The 24,393-nt window shown below is 41.0% G+C and overlaps 1 long non-coding RNA gene across 2 annotated transcripts in view; it reads right to left on the minus strand.

Annotated features, from left to right (window-relative positions):
- LOC107182653 overlaps nucleotides 1-3,740 on the minus strand; it is an 11,429-nt gene extending 7,689 nt beyond the window's left edge. For both annotated transcript variants that reach the window (XR_001513381.1, XR_001513380.1), the window contains exon 1: nucleotides 3,673-3,740. This is a non-coding gene — a long non-coding RNA (uncharacterized LOC107182653). The remainder of the gene's footprint in view (nucleotides 1-3,672) is intronic.
- Nucleotides 3,741-24,393: the final 20,653 nt, after the last annotated feature.

The following is a 24,393-nucleotide window of genomic DNA, read 5'->3' on the forward strand; positions in this document are numbered from 1 at the left end:
TGTGGGGGAGGTTTCCACCAGGGCTGTCCTGTCTTCTAGGCCCGGAGGCCAACTGTGGAGCGGAGAGGGACACGGTTCTTAGGGGGCACTGGGCAGAGAAGCGAGCTCAGCTTTGAGTGGTGACACCTGTGCTGCCAGTTTGAAGGGGTCAGAAATGATCTCATATTTAGTTGGTGCTGCCAATTAAAGTAAAAAAAAAAAGTTTGAATTCTAACCAACTCTACCAAGGACGGAATGAGGCTTTTTGGAGAGCGGCCCCACCGCGCACTTTCGTGGGCGGGCTGGAATGTTCTCTGGGGGAAGAAGGTTTAGACAATGTGTAGATTTGGTTGGCGAAAGCTTCATTAATAAACAATTAGGGGCTTGTGGTGAGGGAGCAGGGGTTGGCTGGCGCTAGTGCTGACTGCCCCTTGCACCGAAAGGGAGGCCCAGCCCTAGAGCTGAGGCACAGTGACCAGAGCCAACCCAAAATGCTTTCTGCAGCAAACAGTAGCCAAGCTAATTATCTAACTCGTTTTGGTGGGGGATTTCCTCTTGATTTCAAGGAATAAAATAGGGAGCTGTGGACTTGTAACAAGGATGTAGCCCTACGGGAAGTATATATGTGACTATTAAATAATACTGCTTTCAACTCGCACAGAAGTAAAACAAAGACAGAAGCCAAGTGTGAGTAAGAAATTGGAAAGTCAATTAAGTGGAAAAGAAACATTCTAAAAACTTTTGTGAGCAGTGGCAATAAAAGGGGTTCTTGCAAACCTATGGTGAGGAGTGGAGTGGATTTAAGAGGAGAAGATGTTCAGGAAACATCTCCTTTTGAGTGATGTCTGCTCTAGCTAATGTCCTGGACAGGGCTCTTCTGTTGAGGGGGAAACTTCCCAAGGTTTAGGGGCCGTCACTCTCCGGAAGCATCCATGCTAAAGAAAGCACAGCTGCCCGCTGAGGGCACAGGGCAGAAGCTGTGTAAGAGCCCGTGCAAATTCCCCACATCACAGTGCCAAGGTCCATGTATGGTCAAAAGCACAGGCCTTCTCCTGTTTCTATGGATCATTCTCACACCAGGCTTTTCAAACTTGGATTTGTGTATGTTCAGGGATGGGTATTCCCCGGGCCCCATAGAGGTAGTATAAAAGCAAACCAGTTAGCCAAAGGAGAAAAAAAATAACCCTTAATTTTAAAATGCCAAAGGGAGTTTTGTTGGGGCAAAGGCTAGGGCTCAGGGGTTCTGTGTTCTGCGTGCCTGCCACCTAAATATTCCTAAGTAATTAATGGGTAGGAATTGAACTAAGTGAGGGGAAAACAGGTGTTTCTCTTTTCCCAAGGGCATCTCTCATTTATTATATATCTAGTCAAAAGTTTCTTTTTGAGCAGACTTTGTCACATACAGCTAAACAGAAGCTGTGCTAAAAAGAACCCTAAGCAATCATTTTAAGAGCTGCCCTCATTCCACATTGTGTGACTGAATACAAATCCTTTATTCTTCCCAGTTTGATGATGAGATGGAGATTTAACCTCTGCTTGCCATCATTATCAGTTCACTGCATTTCTGAGTCTAAACCGCAAAGCTCCTGACAATGTAAGTTCCTGGATGTTTGCCCTTGCCCGATTCCCCCCACGCCCAAAGCAGTCCAAATACGGAGCTTACTGGGAGAGAAGAAGATCAATGGGAAACAGTTTCTCATTACAACATTCCCCTAGATTTCTCAGAACTCCATCCACAGGATCTCCAGTCCCAGTGGTCACACAATTAGGGAGGGGAAAAAAAAGTGAAATTCAGACAGTAAAAGAGAATGAGCAAGGGAGAGAGCAAATCACAGCATCTTGTTCTGCCTCCGTTATAAGCTGCATAGCCCAGCTCATCATAGCATATGTGTGTAGGCTGCATTTCCTCAGGTTTCAAAAGTCTGATGGTTCAATGATAAATGTATGCCACAATGGAGCAACTAAAGAACTATCCTTTATAGAACAGTCACTGGCAAAATTTCAAGATTTCCTAGCCCATTTTCTGATTCAAAGGGTTCCTGGGGTATCTCATGTGTCCAAAATCACTGCAAGTGTCCTCTGTTTCCACAGTATGGCGTTTTCTCTGTCATTCCTGACTCCCAGAACGACTCTCCAGATGTTATAACTGACATCAATGTTCAAGCCAGATATTTCCACCCGAATATCCTCTTTTAAGAGTCTGACCTTGGCCTGTGGAAGTTTCCCCCGACCTACATAAAAGGAGCCCAGTTTTTTCCAGTCTAACATATTATCTAGGAAGTTAAAGGCTAGTCACTTATTCATTGGAGGGTCTACTCCTCAGGGGACACATCATCAACCCCCAACCTGACAGCTATAAATTGTCTCTTCTGACCACAGAGCATTTCATCAGCTATTTGTGCCAGCCTAGATTGTCATATCGAGGTAAGCCCACACTGGCTGACTTTAGTAGAAGCTCTCACTCTCAGATCCTCAAATTAACATGGCCAAGTGAAATCATTTTACCCAAAGTCTTGCTATTGCATACAGGATAATATATTAACCCAGATGTTAGCCTTATCTTGTAGGAGTGCCTCTTGCATTTAGATCAAGCATAACAGAAGTTTACTTCTCATTCACATAAATAAATAAATAAATAAATAAATAAATAAATAAATAAATAAATAAATCTAGAATGGTGCTCTTTTGAGTAAGGGTTTCCATCTTAACAGCTCTATTGTCCTCAACACATGGCCCCCAACGTCACCATGCCCTTTTGCATCAAACTGAAAGAAGGGAAAAGAGATGTACAAACATTCCTTAACCCCTCTGACTAAGCATTAACATCCTGTGTACAATCCATTGGTGAAAACCAATTGCATGATCCCTCCTAGATATACTAGTAAGAGGTAGAGAGCTAAAGATATTGTCCATGGCTAGAAAATCATCTCTCAGCAATAACTTTACACGTTGGAAGAGGAAGCACAAGTGTTGAGGAGAGCAGGCATCTCTGCCAGGACACTAGACTAATACCGGTATATATCTTAACAAAAGAACTATAACAGTATATATTTCATTTCAATTTGCCCTTATTTTGCTTACTTATGTTTTAGCTATATTATCCCTTTTAGTTCTTACCATAAACTAAAATGAGACAGGTCAGATATTATTATTCCACTTTCAAAGAGATAATGTAAAGAATCCTTTAAAACTTGTTTGAAGAATTAACATAAGCTAAGGAAGATAATGTTAGAGAAAAAGGCAGAATAAGGACTTCGAAAAATCTGCTCCTTCATAAAAGCCAACAGAACAAAAAGCAAAAACTTTTCAAGAATCTGGAAATTAATCAAAAGCTTGCAACAAGAAATTTTTACTCAATAATCTCTATAAGAAAAACAAACTATATGGTGTTTTAAGTTCCATCCCTTTCTTCTCAGTGCTGATATACACTTGAAAACTAACAGCCTCACAATTTCAGTAAATATGAGCAGTCTAGCAGCTACTAGTGGGTTCCCAGAGAACTGTTATTATTTGACCAGTTCAGTTTTCTACCAACTCTCATGTGAAGGGTTGTCTTTATTTGAACTGACTCAGACTTATTAAGAAAGAATTCTATACCCAGCCAAACTATCCTTAAAAGAGAGAGAGAGAGAGAGAAAAGATAAAACATTCCCAGGTGGACAAAAACTGAGAATTTGTCGCTAGCTGACTTACCTTACAAGAAATACTAGAGAGAGTTCTTCATGAGAAAATTAAAGGACACTTGACAGTAAATAAAACCTACATGAAGAAATGGAGAGCATTAGTAAAGATAAATATAGGTACAGAGGTAAATATAAAGGCATTATAAAGCCTTTGTAATTATTTTCTTCTATAACATTTTAAATACAACTGTATAAAGTAATAATTATAAATCTTTTGATAGGCAAATAATGTAAAATGGAGTAATTTGTATAACAATAATATGACAAAGGAGAAAGGAGGAAATTCAGCTAGGAACAAAGTTTTTATAAATTATTGAAATTAAGTGGGTATTAAAATAAACTAAATTGTGATAAATTATGATGTTAAGTGTAATACCCATGGAAAACATTAAGAAAATAACTCCAAAATATAGCAAAAGGAGCAAAGGGATTAAGATGCCACACTTGAAACTATGTAACTCAGAATTTATTAGTGAAAATAACATAGGAACAGAAAAAATATAAGACATATAGAAAACAAATAGAAAAATGGAAATCCTACATTATCAGTTAGTACATTAAATGTAAATGAATTAAACATTCCAATAAAAAGACAAAGATTGGCAGAATGTATTTAAAAAACCATGATCTTACCAAGGGGAGCGAAATATAGAGGACATAGGTTATTGGGTTATCACATAATTCTGACTATCATAAATAGATTGTTCCATGTATGCCAACCAATAGGAACCTTGTTAAGTTATAACCATATGCAAGCATGATCAGTGTTTGGACACCATTCGAAGAGACCTGGTCAAGCTATGCCATCAGAACCAGACTCTGCTTAAGCAGAAGACCTAATAGTAGTTTCCAACCCTGGCTATCCATCAGAATAACCTGGAAATTCCTGTAGTCTAACTCCTAGATATTCTGATTCAATATAGAATATATAGCTAACTCCCTCCACCACACCCCCACATGCACACATGCACACACAGAAATGACATATCTATGTTTTTTAAAAGTTTAGATGAAAAACAAGGCTGAGATTTGTTACATTAAGACTGTGCACACCACAATTAATTGTGAAAAATAAAAACAGTACTGTAAGTAAGCTCCACTGACTGGCTACATCGTTAAATTTATATATATATTTATTTATTTAATTTAAACTTCAATTTCCCCCTCACTTTTTATTCATAGGGGGAAAATTGTATCATAGAAAAAGAAACCTGTGATTTAAAAATCAGACATACTTGAAATCAAAACTCTACTCCACATGTCACTTGTTTGTAAACTCCATAAATACTAAACATGTCAGCCTTGGTTCCTCATCCATAGAGTGAGAACATCAGTACTTACCCTGCCCACCTCTCAGGGGGAAGATGAAGATGAAAAGGACTGACAAACTCTTCTAAATACATGCTGCTAGAGGAAAATCTGAGGCTTTGTGCTGCAGTCCCCTTGACTTTGGGCCTGCAGCAATTCCTTGGTTCTGTCCTGTAAGTATCCTGGGAGAACGGGTCCTCTTATCCAGCATTTTTGGAAAGGCTGGCTGAGTTTCCTGAGAGAGGACTGCTAAGAAACCTGCCCCCTTTCTGGTGGGTGCCTTCCATTCCCTCTATTCAGCCTCCCCCCTTTGTGAGACCAGCTTGACAGGCAGGAAAAACATACATCTGTGCACAGTAAAGTTGTCTGTAGATACAGGGGAAATGTTCCCTAGAAATTTTTAATATCATATAACACTCATCCTCACATGGCATTACACATAAATTGGACATGCATGGTCAATTCTAGTACAAAATACCACTCCTGTATCCACCACCTCATACTTCCTTTTGCAACCACCTGGTTACCCTTGATTCATAACCACTCACAACCAGCTCTGCCACTGGCTATCCAGCCCCATGCACTCAATACTTCACTCTCCCACCAGTAGGAGAGGTTAGAAAAGGCAGGACATGTGGCTTGCCATAAATGGAAAGAGAAATATAGAATTCTCCATAAAAACAGGTCTGTCAATAATTGAGCCTGGCTGGTGTTGCTCAGAGGTTGAGGGTCAATCCAGGACCCAACGCGTCACCTGTTTTATTCCCAGTCAGTAAACATGCCCAGTTGCAGGCTCAATCCCCAGTGTGGAGTATGCAGGAGGCAGCCTATAGATGATGTTTCTCTCTCATCGATGTTTCTCTCTATCCCTCTCCCTTCCTTTCTCTCTCTAAAAATCAATAAAAACATATTTTTAAACAACTGAGCTTTTATCTTCTCAAATTTGCAATTAATAATCTGTTTTTATCTCACTTGAAATTATTTTCAGAGCATGACGTAAGATAATATATGTCAGATGCAGTTTGTAATTTGTTAGGCACTAAATAATCATGTGGTTTAATGGCAGGATCTCAAAGTGGGTCAAAAAAATTAGGAGGGAGTAATTCTCATTTCCTGAAGCCTTTTCCCGTGTGTCACATTGTCCTGTTATCATTAATTGTGCGTGTGTAAATCATCCTCTTGGACAATAAGCTCCTTCAGAGCAGGGATTGTCTTTTTTGTTCAAAATTTTGGTTTTACTAGAGCAGGAGGCACGATCTGACAGTCAGGAGGGCAGAGAATTTTGACTGTTTGGTTTACAGCTATATCCTGTGCACTTTTGACCAGGGCCTGGTACAGAGTAAGCACTCAATAAATATTTGTTGAATAAGTGAGTAAGAAATGTTGGCTGGAGTGAGTTAAAAATAGGCAAAATTTTATGTAATAAAGTGAAATGACACTTGTTTTCATCTTTAGAGAGGAGCAAGCAAGACCGGCTGAAGGCATCGTTCTTAGTCTTTGAGATGTCCTCTCTGTATGCCCTTCTCTTACCCTCTCAGAATGTCTCTCCCTCACCCTCCCTGCCTCTCGACTTTTCTCTCATTCTTTGTTCCCCAGCACATTTCACATAGTTGTAAGATTGCTCAAAACCCTTGTCTTACACTCTGGCCCAGATTTTCTTATCAAGCTCCCAGATTACCTTCACTCTTTAGCCCCTTCCATTTATCCCCCTCCCCATTACATTTCCTGTCCTGAAAGGTCATAGCAAAGTTGAGAAATCACTCCCATACATTGTAGGAAGAATATAGCTCATCCTGTATTTTTGTGACCAGTTTCTGGAGTGTTTTCTCTGCCAGGACCCCAACTTCTCTCCCCCAGATCTCCATAGCCTACGCACTCCTTCCTCTTCTGCCTTATCATTCTCTGTTTACCACTTACCTTACAGGAGGGATGTTATATGACTCAGGGTTCTCCAAAGAAACAGAACCAGTAGGATGTACATAGAGAAAAATATTAAATATAAGAATTGGCTCATGTGAGTGTGACAACTGAGAAGTCCCCAGATCTGCAGTCAGAGAGCAGGGGATTCAGGGGAGCTGATAGTGTAATTCCAGTCCAGTCCAAGTCTGAGGGCTTGAAAACCAGGAGAAGTGATGATATACTTTCAGTTAGAAGACTACAGGCTTGAGACCCAGGAAGAGCTGATGTTTCACATCAAGTCTAAAGACAGGCAAAAGCTGGGGTCCCAGTGTGAAGGCGGTCTGGCAGGGCGCATTCTCTCTTACTCCTCTTACTAGGGGCAGGGGCAGCCTTTTTGTTCTATTCAGTTCTTTGACTGATTGAATGAGGCCCACCCTTATTCGGGAGAGCAATCTGCCTTACTCAGTCTTATGATTCAAATGTTAATTTTACCTCAAAACACCCTCATAGACTATCCCAGTTGACCCCAAATTCTATTAATTTCTTATTCTGGCTTAGCCTGCTCGGGACAAGCACAGGTGTCCAAGGTTCAGGATAACAACGTCCCCCTCGGATCTTTAAGGCCTAAGGCAACAGAGCCAAGTCATAAACATCAACACACAGAGACAGAAGTCAATCTGCCATCACACAGGGGTTTATTACCAATTCCTAGTGGATCCTAGCACCAGCATGGCCACCCGGCAATGCACACGACAAGGACGAAGATGAAAACAGGAGCAGCCGGTCTCTGTCTCGGCGGAGCGTCTCGGGGTCATCTTGCAGAGTGATGTGGAGTCCTCCTCTCTTGGGGCAGGGGACACTGAGTGTCAAAAGTCCGGGCTTTTTATGTGGTCGAGTAAACACGACGGTCCTTATCGGTGGCCGCTGGCTGTGGTGTGCTGTACTGGTGCGATATGGGTCTAGGGTACAAGTTCTGGGCCTTCACTCATTTGGGAAAGTACATTCAGGTTTTGTGGGTCTCACATAGGGTTACAACTTAATATTGAAATATGAGGGTCACTACATACTCATACAATCATAGCTATAACATAGACGCACCCAGAATAACGTTTAACCCACTATCTGGGTACTCTGTGGCCCAGTCAAGTTGACAGGTAAAACTAATCAGCACAGTATGAACTTGTCACCTTAACCACCTGCCTACATATTCATTGTTTTAGCTTATTGCTTCTCTGAGGCATTTACCATACTTTCTTTTTTCCCCCTAGAACTTAATGATGGCGTCCCAGCTTAAGTGCTGTGAAATGAAAGATGTTCACCACTCCCAGCCTCTGCCTTGTCTCACTTCCCAAGCCTGAGGCCCCAAGCCTGCAGGACAACACCTCCCTAAAATGAGCCCCTGGTGCCTGCAGGGAAGCCCGGTGGGGAACCACAATCTCTTTATTCTCCTTCTCTGCTCACCCCTCAGCCTACAAATGTTGACTTTGTGCCTCAAACATATTCACCCTTTTCATTTCTGTAACCTACCATGGATGCCTAATGGCTAGGCAGCCCAATCACCAATGTTCACGTAGTTATGTAGTTAAATGTGTCAAATAAACATTATTATAAGTTTTAGTTTGTGCTAAACACTGTGTTCAAGTTCAAAGGACATGGGATGAATAATCAGAAGACTTGAGTTTGAATCCTGGCACCATTACTTGCTAGAAATATGAAAATAAACAAAACAGTGAGTTCATTGAGCCATAGCCTCCATTCACTACTTAAAAAACAAAACAAACAAAAACTTTAAAAAGCCTCTGAAGGACAGGAGTCTCATGCAAACTCTTTTGGAAAGCCCCAGGAATCAAATAGAAAAGGAAAGAAAGAAACATACCCAAACTCAGAGGCAAAAATCAAAGAGCAGAAATGGCTGTGCAACTGCTGCAACTAATAGGCAGTGCATTGTCCTTGGAGGAGGTATTTCATTCACCATAGCAGGATAGAGACACTATGCTTTTCAAAAAGCCTTCATTTATCATAAAAATGATATCAGTATCATGCAGACCAGCTGTGAGGCTCTCCAAGGGTGAAAGACACAGGACAAATTGTGTCCAAGTGTGGAGGGAGAAAGGGTCACAACTCTTCCAGTGCAGCCACGTAACCCGTGGGGCAGCAACAACAAACCTACCTCAACTTAAACACCCCCAAAGCAAAGGTGGGATCATGGCAGAAGGCATATACAAGGAAAATTCATATCTCTGCTTCATAATGGATGTTCTCTTGTACTCAGAAAGCTTGGGTGAATTATGAAAGACATTTATCACACATTAAAAAATTCCAACATTGGAAAAAATTTATCATCACTAATCAGAAGCTTGAAGCTACAATGTATTTTTCATTATGTGATATGGGAACACATGTGCAACGAGTGGGTGGGTTTCTCTACAACATCAAATCCACACTAGACTACTAGTAATTGGGTTCAGCCAAATACAGGATAGGGCACTCCAGGTCATCAAACATCTTAAAGCTAGAAACAAAAATCATTCCAAATGCTACTTAAATACAATGAAAACTGAAACCCCCATATCAGACAACTTAACTGTCGGTATTGCACTGTGATGAGGGCAATAGGCTTGAACATGACCAAGTCAAATGAAGTTTATGTTCAACCATAAGCAGGATAGATTCCACCTTATACCTATTCTCTCCATCTAAACTCACTGAGGCTTTAAACTCTTAATCACATCTGCTTCTCCATGTCCTGATCAGGCCTTAATTGTGTCTAACTGATCTCAATTTGTCCCCTAGAACTGGTAAATCACAACTTAATTCAGAAACGCAACAGCGCTCTACCTATCACTGTCTCCATTGATCCTCTGACAGTCTTGCGGGAGGTGTCAGCCGTGTCAGGAGAAATACTATTGTTCTCCTCTTCTGTTGAAAAAAAAATAAGTCAAAAAATGGCTATGCCAAGGTATAACCACTGCTAAGAATTAGGGCTGACAAAAGAGCCCAGGTTTCATGACTCCCTAGTCCAGTGCTCCTTAAATATGGAAAAGAACTTCTCAAAGCTTGAGGCTGTGAGACCCTCACAATGTGCTCCGCTGGGACATTCTGGTAATTTCCTCTTCAGGAGCTCCTTAAGAATAGCATAAGGGCATATCCAGCTGGAACCATTTACACCGACTGTACAGCCTGGAGGCAGGGGATGGACTTAATGACCCTAGGCTAATCAATTCCTGCTTCCTAACACAAGGAGTGATTGCAAAGTAATGATCCACCAGACCCAGACAAACATCACAGTTATACATTAAATAAAGTTTCTGATTCTTCATTCCATGATAAATGTATGGTTAATCCTGATTCCTGATCCATCATAAATTGCTCTTCTCTTCAGGGTCACTAAGTGACATTTGACTGTGAGTTGTAGAGGAAGTTGAGCAGGAGAGCTTCAGCTGGAGTGGGTGCAATATTGTAGGTATTGTAAGTGTTCGCATTAATCTGTTGCCATCTGTCTTTATTTTGCTAACCCACTCAATCGGACACCATAAATGTTAACAGACATAAAAATGCTTTTCTTCAACATTAGGCACACATATCTTCTTGCTTCACCTCCTGAATCTCAGACAGCCCTTGATTATCACGGGCAATGCCACGGTGATCCCCCAGCTCCCTGAAGTGGCTCTGAGCAATGATGCCACATCAGGCATTGTTCCAAACGCACAACCGGTTTTTAGGTACCATTTCAGGGCTCTGATGCTCCTGTACTTGGCAGCAAATTTGAGCCCCCTCTTACACAGAAAGATTCGAAATGCAACCTTTCCCTTATCCTGTAAGAATGTGGACTCAAACCAGAGTGGAGAAGGTTAAGGTTAATCTTTCAAGTAGATTGAGATGAAGGTGGCAACACTCCTACCCCTATGCCCACCATCCTACACTTCAAAAATCAGAGCAGCCCCTGTGTCCTTGCTGCTGCCTCTTACTGATATATGGAAAAGCAGCTCCTGGGATGACCTCAGTGACAAGGCTCCAAGCAAGAGCCTTGCCTCAAAACTTGTAAAGAATCTGCCATCACTGGCCCAGTGAGGGCTGTCTTTGAAATCTTTATCATCCTAAGTTTACTTTGGCAATCTTTCAAAGAAATGGATAATCTTAGAAGTCCATTTTGCTGAGACCTTTTATCTGCATTGTAGTGGGTGCTGTGGTGTGCTGCCCAGATCTGAGACCGAAAGATTCATTCCCTCATCGACCAGCGGTGTTGAGCGCTACAGCTCTCAGCTGAGGCCCTCTCTGCAAGTCTAAACCAGTATTAGAGATCCTCAAAGGGCCACATGATAAGGGTCACAGGATCCTGAGGCCTTTGTTGGTGGAACTGCACCACGGTGTGACTTCTCCCAGACTTTTCTTTTCCCCCCAAAGGCAGGCCCTTCGCTGAGTCCTGAGGAACCTGACTTACAATATGGATATTTGAAAGATACTGCACAGTTTGTTGGCTTGTTTTTACTCTTCTTTTCAATGTGACTGATACTTTTGAGCTTTGAGCTAGAGAGAGCCTTCGTTCTAGAAAATGGTTTCAAAAGTGACAGGGGAACATTGGTGAGCTAGGTGAGAAATATATGTGTTACTCTTTGAAATACAACTAATTTTACAGTATTAACCAAGATATCATTTGGAGTCAACTGCCCATTCTGTACCGGTTGAAATGTAGGTCCCTGTGTGCAATGGGTAAAGAGAGAGCTAATACACCTCAGCTACTCATATGCACTCTTTTTATGAACGTCCTGCCTTCTCTGAAGGTCAGCCATTTGGGGCTTTTACACTGCCCTCCCTTTCATATCTTTAGAGACAAAATCCTGACTAAGGAAGTGAAAAATCTTATTATTTATGGGGGGGAGTAATAGAACCAGAAGAGAGAATAAGCATATCAGGTTTGAGAAGCCCAAGAAGTACCTCCTTGCTCCCTAATGTACTGGCTGGTAGTTATGTCTCAGCCCCCATTCCTCCTGCAAATGGGGGCCCATGTTCTCTTCCCTATCTTCCTCTATCCTTTATAATTCTTCATTTCTCTATGCCTATATTTCCTTCCTCTGGTATTGTCTCCATTTATCTCCAGGGATGTTATAAAGAACAAACATGTTTGAACTAGAAAGGGTTTTAATTTGTTTACTGGAAAACATATATTATCTACATCACCATTAGAAATAAGGGACAGAGATATGAAATCAAGATAACAGTTTCACAATTCCCAAGCTGCTATGAGTCATTTTACCACTCTGACCCACAATTACTATCTGTATCTATCTGGTTCCATTCAAGAATCCAGTGGGAAGACTACAAGCCAATTCCAGAATGGTATATTTTTTAAATCATTAACTATATCAATGCCCTTTTCTAGATAAAGTGGAAAATACTGAAATAATATTGTCACCATTTAGCCAAAATACTTACATGTCTCTTTGGTGGCCAGGGTATGTTACTTTCATTTTTGTAGATGGCTGCTTAGTTATAAGCCTATAATTTTAATATTCTTCCATAATGACAGGGTAAAGCAACAATCTAACGTACCTGTTGATCCAAATGTTAAGAGTATGATTATAACAGAAAGGGACTGATTATACTACCTAAAGTTATTTATAGATTCAGTGCAATCCCTATCAAAATTTTAAAGGCATTTTTCATAGAAATGGAAAAAAGAATCCTAAAATTTGTAGGGAACTACATAGGACCACAAATAGCCAAAGCAATCCTGAGAAAGAAGACCAAATCTAGAAGCATCACACTTCCTGATTTCAAACAATATCACAATGCTATAGTAATAAAAACAGTATGGTACTGGCATAAAAACAGACACACAGAGCAATGGAACAGAATCAAGAATCCAGAAATAAGCTCATTTATACATGGCCAACTAATATTTCACAAGAAAGCCAAGAATACTCAATGGGCAAAGAATAGTCTCTTCAATAAATGGTGCTGAGATAACTGGATATTCACCTGCAAAAAATTAAATTGAAAAAAATCAAATATTTAGATGTAAGACCTGAAACTATAAGACTCCTAGAAGAAAATATAGGGGGAAAAAATCTCCTTGCATTGATCTTGGCAACAATTTTTTGAATAAGATACCAAAAGCATAAGCAATAAAAGTAAAAATAAACAAGTAGGACTATATCAAACTAAAAGCTTCTATGCAGCAAAGGAAACAATCAACAAAATGAAAAGTTAACCTATGGATGGGAGAAAATATTTGTGAACCATATATCTGATACAAGGTTAAAATCCAAAATATATAAGAAGCCCATACAACTCACTAGCAAAAAACAACAACAAATAGTCCAGTTTTAAAATGGGCAGAGAACCTGCATATACATTTTTCTAAGAGACATACAAATGGCCAATGTACACATGAAAAGATGCTCAGCTTCACTGTAATCAAGGAAATATACATCAAAACCACAATGAGATATCACCTCACACCTGCTATAATGGCAGTCATAAAAAAGACAAGAAGTAAGTGTTGGTGAATATGGGGAGAAAAGGTAACCCTTTTGTACTGTTGGTGGGAGTGTAAATTGTCATAGCCATTATGAAAAACAGTATGGAAGTTCCTCAAAACATTAAAAATAGAACTACCATTTGATCTAACAATCTCACCTCTGGCTATGCATCTGAAGGAAATTAAATCCCTATCTTGAAGAGATATTTGCACTCCCATGTTCATTGCAGCATTCATTACTCACAATAGCGGAGGTATGGAAACAAGGAATAGAATGATGGTTTCCAGTTACTGGAGAGTAGGGGGAACTGGGAGTTGTTGGCCAAAGGGTATAAACTTCCAGTTACAAGATGAATAAGTTCTGGGGTGCTAAGTACAGCAGGGTAACTATAGTTAACTATTATATATATGCCTAAGCAACCAGAACACTGGAACAACTGGAACAACCAGTTGCTATGACATCTACTGACCACCAGGGGGCAGACGATGCTCAACACAGGAGCTGTCCCCTGGTGGTCAATGTGCTCCTACCGCCAACCTCCCAGGCCAGCCAACCTCCCCGGTCCCTCCCCAGCCAGCAGCAGGCAGGAAGGCCCCAATTGGCTCTGATCATCAGCCAAGCCTAGGGACTCCACCCGTGCACAAATTTTGTGCACCAGGCCTCTAGTATATTATATACTTTAAAGTTACTAGAATTACTCTTAAATATTCTCACTACAAAAAGAAAATGGTAGTTATGTGAGATAATGGAGCATTAACTAAACTTATTGCAATCATCATTTTGCAATATATATGTATATCAAACCATCACATTGTATACCTTAAAGTTAGACAATATTATGTGTCACTTATATCTCAATAAACCGGGGGGAGGGGGAGGGGGAGGGGAGCGGATTAAGAGAAAGAGGGCTGAGGTGTGGGGAAGTTAATCATACAATGACTTGTGTTCTCTATTTTTCAAAGGCTTTTATTGAAGCATTTCTCTTGATAATGCTGCTTGTACATTATATAGTTACAAAGCATTTGAAATAACTTTTGACACTCTAAATATAAAAACTTACTCTGAGATAAGTAAGTATAGAAAGTAACTTCCTTCCAATGCTAACTGCTGTGGCAACAACAGGAAAAGTATATTCCCAAAGTTAAACAGGCAATGCCTCTGCTGAGACGGGATTACATACAGAGACCCAGATTCCAGCCAGCCAGGGTCTGAACACCAATGAGAATTTCTTTAAGTGATGTAATGCTTGAATCCTGATATCCTTTTGAAAGGAGCTTGTGGTTGAAGTTTCTATAAACCAGACTGAACTGGAATTTCCTCCCATTCCAAGAGTCTCCTTCTCCGCCTCCTACAGTGTTCTTAGGTAGGTTTGTTGGAATGTAGCAATGTTCTTCCCTAATGTTTGACAAACAGCACTTTTTGTAACTGTGATTTGCATGCGGATTCTTTGAGGGATGCTAGTCCACTGCTCTTCATGGGCCCCTTTTATCCTTATAAGTGCTTAATAGAAGATTCAGAAAGACACCATCTCCTCTAGTCATCGTACTGACTAAATGCTGGCTCTCTCCGCTTATGTTCTTCCCACAGATCTCTGGGGTGGGGAGGCTTGTGACAAATGAAGACAGAGACCCACACTGTCAGCTCCACAGCAAGACGGAAAGTTGTTGAGATCTGCGTGGCAGCTCTTGCTGCATTATCCCCTTTCCCATTAGCATGTTGTTGACAACCAAAAAAGTGGGACAGGTCCAGGTGACAACAAGTCTGGTGAACTCAGGAAACCCGCTTAAGGAAACTCTGAAATTATTCACTCTCTAAAAGCCTTCCCGGCGGAGCCAGGGACATATTGTACACATGAAGAGACAAGGGTAATGTGCTCTGGATTTTGTTTTAAGTCACCCTTTTAACTTAAATCCCGGAGCTATCCAGAGAGTTAAGTTCATGAAATGGCATGAAAGTTGGTGAGGATTCTTAGAGCATGGCAAAAATTGGCACCTCTCCCAACTTGGCTGAGGAACAATGTACTTTGTACAAACTATTTTTAGAGTTAAAGAAATCTTTTTCTTAAAGAATTAATTCATCACTTACCACCCATTAAATGAAACCTTAAAATCTTGGTTAACCAATAACCTCTTCCAACTTGTTCCATTTGAAATATACTAAGAAATAGCCATTCATTTTCCAAAGTAAATGCATGCCAAACACCATAGCACTAAATGAGCTAATATATGTGAGCGTTCTTTGGAAACAAAAAACCATAAAAGTAGCAGACATCAGTATGTTTAAGATCATTGGCTCTTATCATCTTTTTCACCTGGAGCATACTCTCCAACAGAACAGCAACCACATTTCTTTTGCTTCGTGCCCACGTCCCTCAGCACAGTGCCGGGAACATTATACATGTTGGATAAAGATATGCTACATTGAATTCAAATTTAAATTCACAAATATATATTAAGCACCTACTATATGAGTCACCATGCTAATAGGTAATGGCAAAAAGGTATAGAGACAAGTCGCTACCTTCTTGAGGAGAGAACTCAGTCTATCAATCTCCTTGAGCTCCATCACCACAGATTACAAGGGCAATGTGTGCAGTTGCAAAGGCCTTGTGAGCCAGGCAGGAAACGTTATTAAATGGAAGTGGGCTCCTGATTTTAGGGCAATAAAGTACCACAGGGAGAGTGGAAATTAGAGAATGCAATGCTTGCATAAAAATGTAATTATTCAGCTTCAAATATTTTGTAACCATTGTACTAACAAGAACAGTTTTGTCAAATTTCTGGTAGATTATTCATCCTTGAAAAGGAATGAAGTTCTCAAATATATTACAACATGGATAAACCTTGAAAATGTTGTGCTAAAAAAAAGATAAAGAAAATTTTTTTAATTATGCTAAATGAAATAAGTACAAAATAAAATAAGACACAAAGGAACAGATACTGTACAGTTGCATTTATATAAAATATCTAGAATGGGGAAATTCATAAACACAGAGTTTATCAGAGGCTAGGGAGAGAGGGAATGGGGAATTAGTCGTTGCTGAATTGTTTCTGTTTGTAGTGTTTAAAAAGTTTGGGAAATAGATAGTGGTGATGGTTATACAACATTGTAAATGTAATTAATGCCACTGAATTGTACACTTAAAAAGGTTAAAATGACAAATTTTATATTATATATATATATAACCACAATAATTTTTTTTTAAATGCTGGCAGGTTCCATACGATTTGGCTGGCCAGTTGAGATTCCTGAATCTTGGCACAAGGCTTTGTTCAATAATTGTTTACCAATTAAATAAAGACAGAGTTTTCCCTACCTCTATGATATTCCAGAGTTTAATGGAAATAACACAATTTTTCAATTCAGGTAGCTAGAAGTCGTGCTATTTACTAGTTATATAATCTTGGCTAAGTTAAACTATACCTCAACTTCCCCATCAGTAATATGGGAATAATAGTGGGACCTACCTCCTAAATTGTACAAGATAATGCTTATAAAACTATTTTCAGAGTGGCATTTGTATCATTAGCTATGTTTAAGATTAAATAAGAATTAGCTATTAATGCTATTAGGAAGACTAGAAAAATGATTTACATTTTGGGTCCTAACCTACCAAGTAGTGTTTTGTATATTTACCTGACAATGATTGTCTTCTTGGGAGCTATAGAAACAAGGTAGAGTTCCTAGTGATGTTTTTAAATGCGTAATTTTAGTTTAATGGCCTTACTGACCTGTTCAAAATCCTTTAATGGCCCAGCCGAAGTGGCTCAGTGGTTGAGTATTGACCTATGAACCTGGAGATCATGGTTCGATTCCTGGTCAGGGCACATGCCCAGGTTGCAGGTTTGATCTCTATTGCGAGGCATCTCTCATCATTGATGTTACCATCTCTCTCTCTCTCTCTCTTCCTCTCTGAAATCAATAAAAATGTATCTTTAAAAAAATAATCATAAAAATAAATAAATAATCTTTAATGACTCCCTGTGGTTATAATAAGCCCCAAATCCACAGAAGATAGCACAGGCCTATCTTCTCTTCAGCCTTGTAGAGGACACTGTGGCCTCTCCATCACCAATTCTATCTCCCCTAAAGCCCTGATTTCTGTTTTATAATCTCTGTGCTTCCAGGAGAGCTCACTCTTCCCTTGGCTCCAGCTCCAGAGACAGACCACCTGGCCCAGGCCAAGGTAAGCCTTTCTGCCTTCTCAATATTGTGTTCGGGGCAGGGCATGTGACTCCACTGCTCCCATCAGGTTAAATCTCATGCCGAAGCCGGTTTGGCTCAGTGGATAGAGCGTCGGCCTGCGGACTGGAAGGTCCCAGGTTCCATTCCGGTCAAGGGCATGTACCTGGGTTGCGGGCACATCCCCAGTAGGAGATATGCCGGGGGCAGCCGATCGATGTCTCTCTCTCATCGATGTTTCTAGCTCTCTATCTCTCTCCCTTCCTCTCTGTAAAAAATCAATAAAATATATTTTTTAAAAAATCTCAGGCCTCTGATAGGAACGCTGTGACAAATTTGATGTGGAAGGCAGTTGTGAGGGCTGGAGCTGCAGCAACTACTTCACTACCTTAGGGGTCACAAGTCAATATGTGAGGAAGATTAGAGCCAAGAAAACTAGAGAGGAATAAAGAGTTCTAATAAAGTTATGACTGGTGCCATCCTACCACTGGATTTTCCTTTTTACTCAGCCTATACATTTCCTTTATTATTGCAACCAAAACGTCTTAACTAGTCAAAAAAAGAAAGTCATATTTTGCTGCACTTTTCCCTACTTCCTCAGCCTCCATTCCAGTCAAACTGACCTGGTTTCTGTTTCAGAACACTACTGAGCTTCTTCCGCTTGCACTGTTCTCACCGATGCACTCTCTCTCCCTGGACTGTTGGCTCAACACCTTTCCTCCTATCATTTCCCTGCTCTGCCTGCCCGGTTCATTCGCATTCACCCTTAACAGTTCAGCTCAAACATCATTTCTCCAAGAAAGCTCTCAATCTAGATCAAGTTGTTATTATGTGCACCCATACCACTTATACTTTGTAAGACTTGCCACCATGATAATTAAAGAATCACTAATTGGATTATTTATGACTAACGTATATCTCCCACAATTGTCTATTTTATTCGCTTCTGCTATGTTTCCAGTGTGTAACACAGAGCTTTATCCATAAAAATAATAGTAAATGCATATTAGTTGAACAAATGGCTAGTGTTTAGTTGCCAAGGCTAATTGTTCAGATGTTAGTGTAGGCCTGCTGATAAAAACAAAAACACATTATAAACAAATCAATAGCTGAGAAGAGAGGGGTTAAGAAAGTAACACGTTGCTGATCTCTGGCTGTGGATGAATAACCACATTCAACAAATATGGGTTGGGCACCCACTCTGCACAAAATGGAGACCGAGTTGAGAAGACGTCAGCCCTGCCCACCGGGAGCTCTTTGCTGGACTGTAATTAGCTGGGCAGAGAGAAGACCGCCGCTGTGAATGATTCCAAGTCACATCTATTACCCATTGCTTTGGTGCTTAGTTCACGCAGGGTCAAACCTACATTTACCTTTTAAGTAATCTGGCTTTGCCTGTGTCCTAAATAACAGGAAAACATGGCTCTCAAAACCTCCTTTCTTGAAGTTTTCTTTGAACCCGCCTTTAACCCCTAAGCTTGGAGACGAAGAGAAGAGTGTAGGCTGCCTCCAAGCCTACCTTCTCCAGAGGTATGAAAGCATTTTGTAAACTCCAACCCACTATCCGCATGCAAGTGCTACTGCAGAATCATGACTGCTGTATGATTCCCAGGTGAGAACCTGGGCAAGAGACAGAATTCTGGTGGGAAGTCAGGATGAGCCAGGAGCCAGAATCAACTTTATTTCTAAACCACACAGAACAGTGGTGGCTTTGGTGTCTGAGACGAGCCAGTCATTGACCCATCCAAATCCCGGCCTTGCCACCTATGAGATTTGTGACCTCGTACATGTTCCTTTGGGAGCCTCTGTTTTCTCATCTCTAAATCAGGGTGAATGCACCTCACCTCAAAGGATGAAATGAGATAAAATACCTGAAGCACTTTGCCCAAGGGCTGGCACATAGAAAGCACTCCAGACACTTTAGCTGCTATTATTTTTGAGGCCACTGGGAGCCAGGTCACAGATTAGACTGTGGACTTTCCCCCCAGCTTTTGTTTCACACGAGGCTGCTTTATTCAGGGATGATCTGAACTGACTCCTTAAGCAGGTGCTTCCGTGGCGATCTAGCTGTATTCTCTCTGGGGTCCATTTTACCCTGAAACAGCAACACCGAAGGAAGGTGAGACAGTTCAATGCCATTGGTTCACATCGTGACAATGGCACTGTTGACATGTCAGCCCTCTGTGTCAAAATATTACGATAATGATAATAAGTAAAATAAATTCAAAACATTTATTGATTTTTATGTGTAATCATCTTTCTCTACTATCAGTGACATAGGGTGTCAAATGTGATATATTTGAAAGGTATTTTAAACAAGATAATGAATGAATTGGATTTAGGAGCTGAGTCTTTAACATATTTTATAATGCAGTTTGATGAAAAATCCCCATCAGTGGAGATGTATCAATAGAAGCTCGAGGCTGTGAGCTAATATACAAACCCAATGACATCCTTCCTACTAAGGCTCCCGCACACACAAGATGAGAGAGGACAACAGAGAGAGCATGCTGCTGAAATTGCTCACACCATTTGGGTAGATGTCAATAACCCGACATTCTTAAAAAACTTGGGACAATCGGGCTTAGGGTCATTTGCTCTTCATTGTACACCAACCTCATCACCATGACCCATCCTCTTTCAACTGCTGGTTTCTTGTGCAAAGATGGGGCCTGGCTGGGGCAAAAATGTGCTCAGCCAAACCACTGCCCTCTGGGCCTCATCAAGGATGACATCACAAGCAAAGGCCTGTCACGAGCAAAGGCTTTGACAGTGACGAAAGCCACGTGCTCCAGATGAAAGGCCCGATGCCATTCTTCACAGAGAGCGGCCATCAGTACAAAACCTGTGTGGAAAACAAGACGAAGGGAAAAGGGAACAGGGCTTCCATGGCAATTAGAGATTTCCTGACAGGGCCCACGCTAAATGAGTTTTAGAGGCAATTACCCTAAAATTTTGAAGCGGCCATTTCCTCAGTAACCCAGCCCGACCTGACACCCAAGCCGAGATTGCCATAAGCTGGGAATTTACGGTGTTAGAATGCCAGTTTAGCATAAACTACCTCAGGGAACAGATTTAAACCACTTGTGTTTTTAGAAATTATGCAACAACAACAACAAAATGAGTTTATGCAAACACAGGACCAATTGCAGAATGGGGCCCTCTAAGTCTTTATCTCCAAAGACATGGCATTCCTTCTCGCCTATCCTTTTTCTCTCGCTGGATGAAGATTCACAGCATTAATACATAATAACTGTATCTCACTCCATTACAGGTACTTCAAGGCCGCTCTGCATAAACGATATGCATGGCTTTGTGTCTTCATCTTTAAAACTACCAAATATCTTGGTCACAGACATCTGTTAGCTTTAATGCATCCCCTGCCATAAAAGTGTTGCTTAAGACTAATGAACAAACGAATGTTTGTTTAAACCTCTTTGTGAAAATCAAACAAGCTTTCAACAGCTATTCATATATTTATTGTTAGATGTGAATCATCACTTAGGTGCTTTGCCCTGAACTATTACCAGCTAATGCTTGTAGTTTCATGGCACTAATTCACTGGCTGTGGTTTCTGTTGGGATTCTTTTCCCACTCTTGTTGCTTTCTGTCAATGCCATCTCCAGAAGGGGTCTGAATGAAAAGTGCCACAGTGTCCCCGGCAGAATTGACAGCAGCTGTGTCTGGTATACCCTGGTGGTGTCTGCAGAGGGGTCACGGCCTCCACGGACTGCCCAGCTAGAGTCCCACTGCACCCCACAGCTGCCCTTGTGGATTGCACAGGGAGACCCTCAGAGCAAATGAGCAGAAGCAGGGCGCACACCCTGCCTCTTCCCCCGCCCTTCCTCACAAAGTAGCTGTTTTGTCAGACTCAGCAGCACCTGAAAAGCTCCCACAAGATTTACCCATTGTATTAAATAACAGGTTTTAGAAGCCGAGAACTGTTATTCTAGTGTTGCTGGGTGTCATTAAGGTTGCACGTCTATGCTTGTTTAATTTTTCTTCTGCCATTAAGCAAACTAAATGCTCAGAGATTTTTTTCCTGTCTCAGTGGGGTCCACCCAGAATAGAAAAGAGAATAAGTGTTCCAGGGTTGTGTAACTGGGTTTTTTTGTTGCTTTCATTATAAGGAAGGAATTAAAAATCCCTCCTAGTCAGTACTTAAAATATCAAAGTCATTGTTTAATGCCTTTGAGTCACTGTAGAACTAATTCAATTGCACAGTGTAGCGCCGTTTCACGGTGTGTGGAACACAGATAGTACATAGAAGTGATTGCAAAGTTGAATAAACACCAAATTAGTTTTAAAAGTCTGCAACTTCCCGGTGGAGTCTTTCAAACTGAATGCACTATTGTCTGACAAAGGCGATGGTTGCCCAAAGGTTGCATTACCTTCCACTTCTGTTAATGTGAGCGGTTGTCCTCTGACACTGTGGCACCTGGCGGAGGCGGCTGCCCTCCGAGAGTGTGTGTGCTGACAACTCAATATACCTGCCTGCCTGTCACTCTGGAGACATCATAACGTGGCCTGATGTGGGCAAGTGAGGGACCAGCAGAGCAGGTGACAGGCCAAATGAGGGACCCCAGGACAATTTTAAAAGCAGTTTGATATAGATTAATATTGTGACTAAAGAGTAAGATAACCAGAGTGAAGGCTGCAGCCCTACTGCTTTCTGGCCATGAGGCCATGGTCAGGCCACTTCTTATCTAAGCCCATAGTCAATAATAAGAGTATGTGTGTGGCCCTGACCGGTTTGGCTCAGTGGATAGAGCATCGGCCTGCGGGCTGAAGGGTCCCAGGTTCGATTCCGGTCAAGGGCATGTACCTTGGTTTCGGGCACATCTCCAGTAGGGGGTGTGCAGGAGGCGACTGATTGGTGTTTCTCTCTCATCAATGTTTCTGACTCTCCATCCCTCTCCCTTCCTCTCTGTAAAAAATCAATAAAATATAATTTAAAAAAAAAGAGTATGTGTGTGACAGGCACTGTTCTAAACCCTGAAGTGTGGGGGACATATTGTCAAACAAAATAAGTAAGTCCATGCCCAGTGATGTTTATTATAAACAATCATAGAAATTAAAAAAGAAATACTTTCTGATTGCTAAGATGTGCCAAACATTGAGCTAAGGACAAAAGCTATAAATGCACCCAAACCATAGTCTCCATCCTCACTCATTCACTCAAAAAATATTTGTCATGATCTATTGCATCAGGCACTGGAAATCTAGAACAAAAGCGTAATATGCTAATTAGACCGGACAGCAGAATGACCTTCCGGATGAAGTAGGGGCTGCAAGGGCCAAGCCCCTTGCACAAATTTCATGCATCGGGCCTCTAGTATAACAAATAAAAGATTAAATCTCTTGCTTCATAAAGCTTTTATTCTGATCAGGAAAGGTAAACAATAAGCCAATAAATGGCTCACCCCCTTCAAATCTTCGCTCAAATATCCCTTTCTCAAAAAGGCTACATGACTACCCTGGTTAAAATTTCAACCACTGCCCAGTGTCCATTCCCCTTTATCCTGTTGTGATGGTTAATTTTCTGTATCAGCTTGACTGGGCCATGAGGTGGCCAAATAGTTTTTCAAACATTGTTCTGGGTGTGAGGATGTTTGGGGATGAGATTAATATTTGAGTCAGTAGACTGAGTAAGGCAGATTCCCCACCCTAATGTGGGTGGGCCTCATCCAATCAGCTAAAGCCCTGAATGGAATGAAAATGCAGACCCTTTCTTGAGTGACAAGGAATCCTCCTACCTGACCGACCACCCTCAGACTGGGACATCAGCTTCTGCCTGCCTTGGACTTGTACTGAAACATTGGCTCTTTATGGGTCTGGAGCCTGTCAGCTCTCAGGCGAAAACTACACCATTGGCTTTCTGTGTCTCCAGCTTGCTGATTGCCAATCTCAGGACTTCTCAGCCTTCATAATCATGTGAGCCAATCCTCATAAGTACCTATGTGCATCCTGTGGGTTCTTTTTCTCTAAAGAACTCTTAGCTAATGTGTCTGTCTTTTCTCCATCTCACATCACTTTCCAACATATTAACTCATCTATTATATTCTTGGTTTATTATTTATTTCCTCCAATAAAATGTAAGTTTCACAAGGGACTTGCTCATTGATATAAAGCTGGAACCTAGTAGTCACTTAATGAATAGTTGTTGAGGGAATAAGCAAATAAATATTATGTGCCAAGGAGAGATAACTACAGTGAAGAAAAATTAAACCGGGTAAAGGAAATCAAGGGAACCAATAGCAGTTCTTTTTATAGAAGGTGGTCATATCCTGGTGAGACAATGATCATTGTTTCTGGACTGACCACACTATTTTTTTAGCTTTCAAACTGCAACTGCTTAAATTCTTCTTCTTCTTTTAATTAAGCTTTTTTATTTTGAAATCCTTGTGTATTCACAAGAGTTGGAAGAAATAACACAGAGAGATCCCATATACCTCCTACCCAATTTCCCCCAATACTAACAGCTTGCAAAACAATAGTACAGTATCACAACCAATATATGGACGTTGATGCAATCGATTAATCTTATTCAGATTTTCCCAGGTTTGCTTCCCTCACCCAGGCAACCACTACTCAGTCTTCCATTGCTGTACTTTTTCCAAACTGGGCACTGTTGAGAGCAAAGGCAGACACTATTAATAATTATTGCAGGACAACTGGCTAATGAGGACTGTCCCTGGCAAAACATGAAAGATGGTTGTGGAATGCTTATAGTATGCTAGGCACTGTGCTGAGCCTTGTCCACATTATCACCTCTCAAATTCACAACAGCTGTATGAGGCCAATACTGTCATTGTTTACATTTTACAGATGAGGAAACTGAGACAGGGTTGTATTATGAC

This window comes from Myotis davidii, unplaced genomic scaffold (assembly GCF_000327345.1).
Source record: "Myotis davidii unplaced genomic scaffold, ASM32734v1 scaffold156, whole genome shotgun sequence".
Taxonomy (NCBI): domain Eukaryota; kingdom Metazoa; phylum Chordata; class Mammalia; order Chiroptera; family Vespertilionidae; genus Myotis; species Myotis davidii.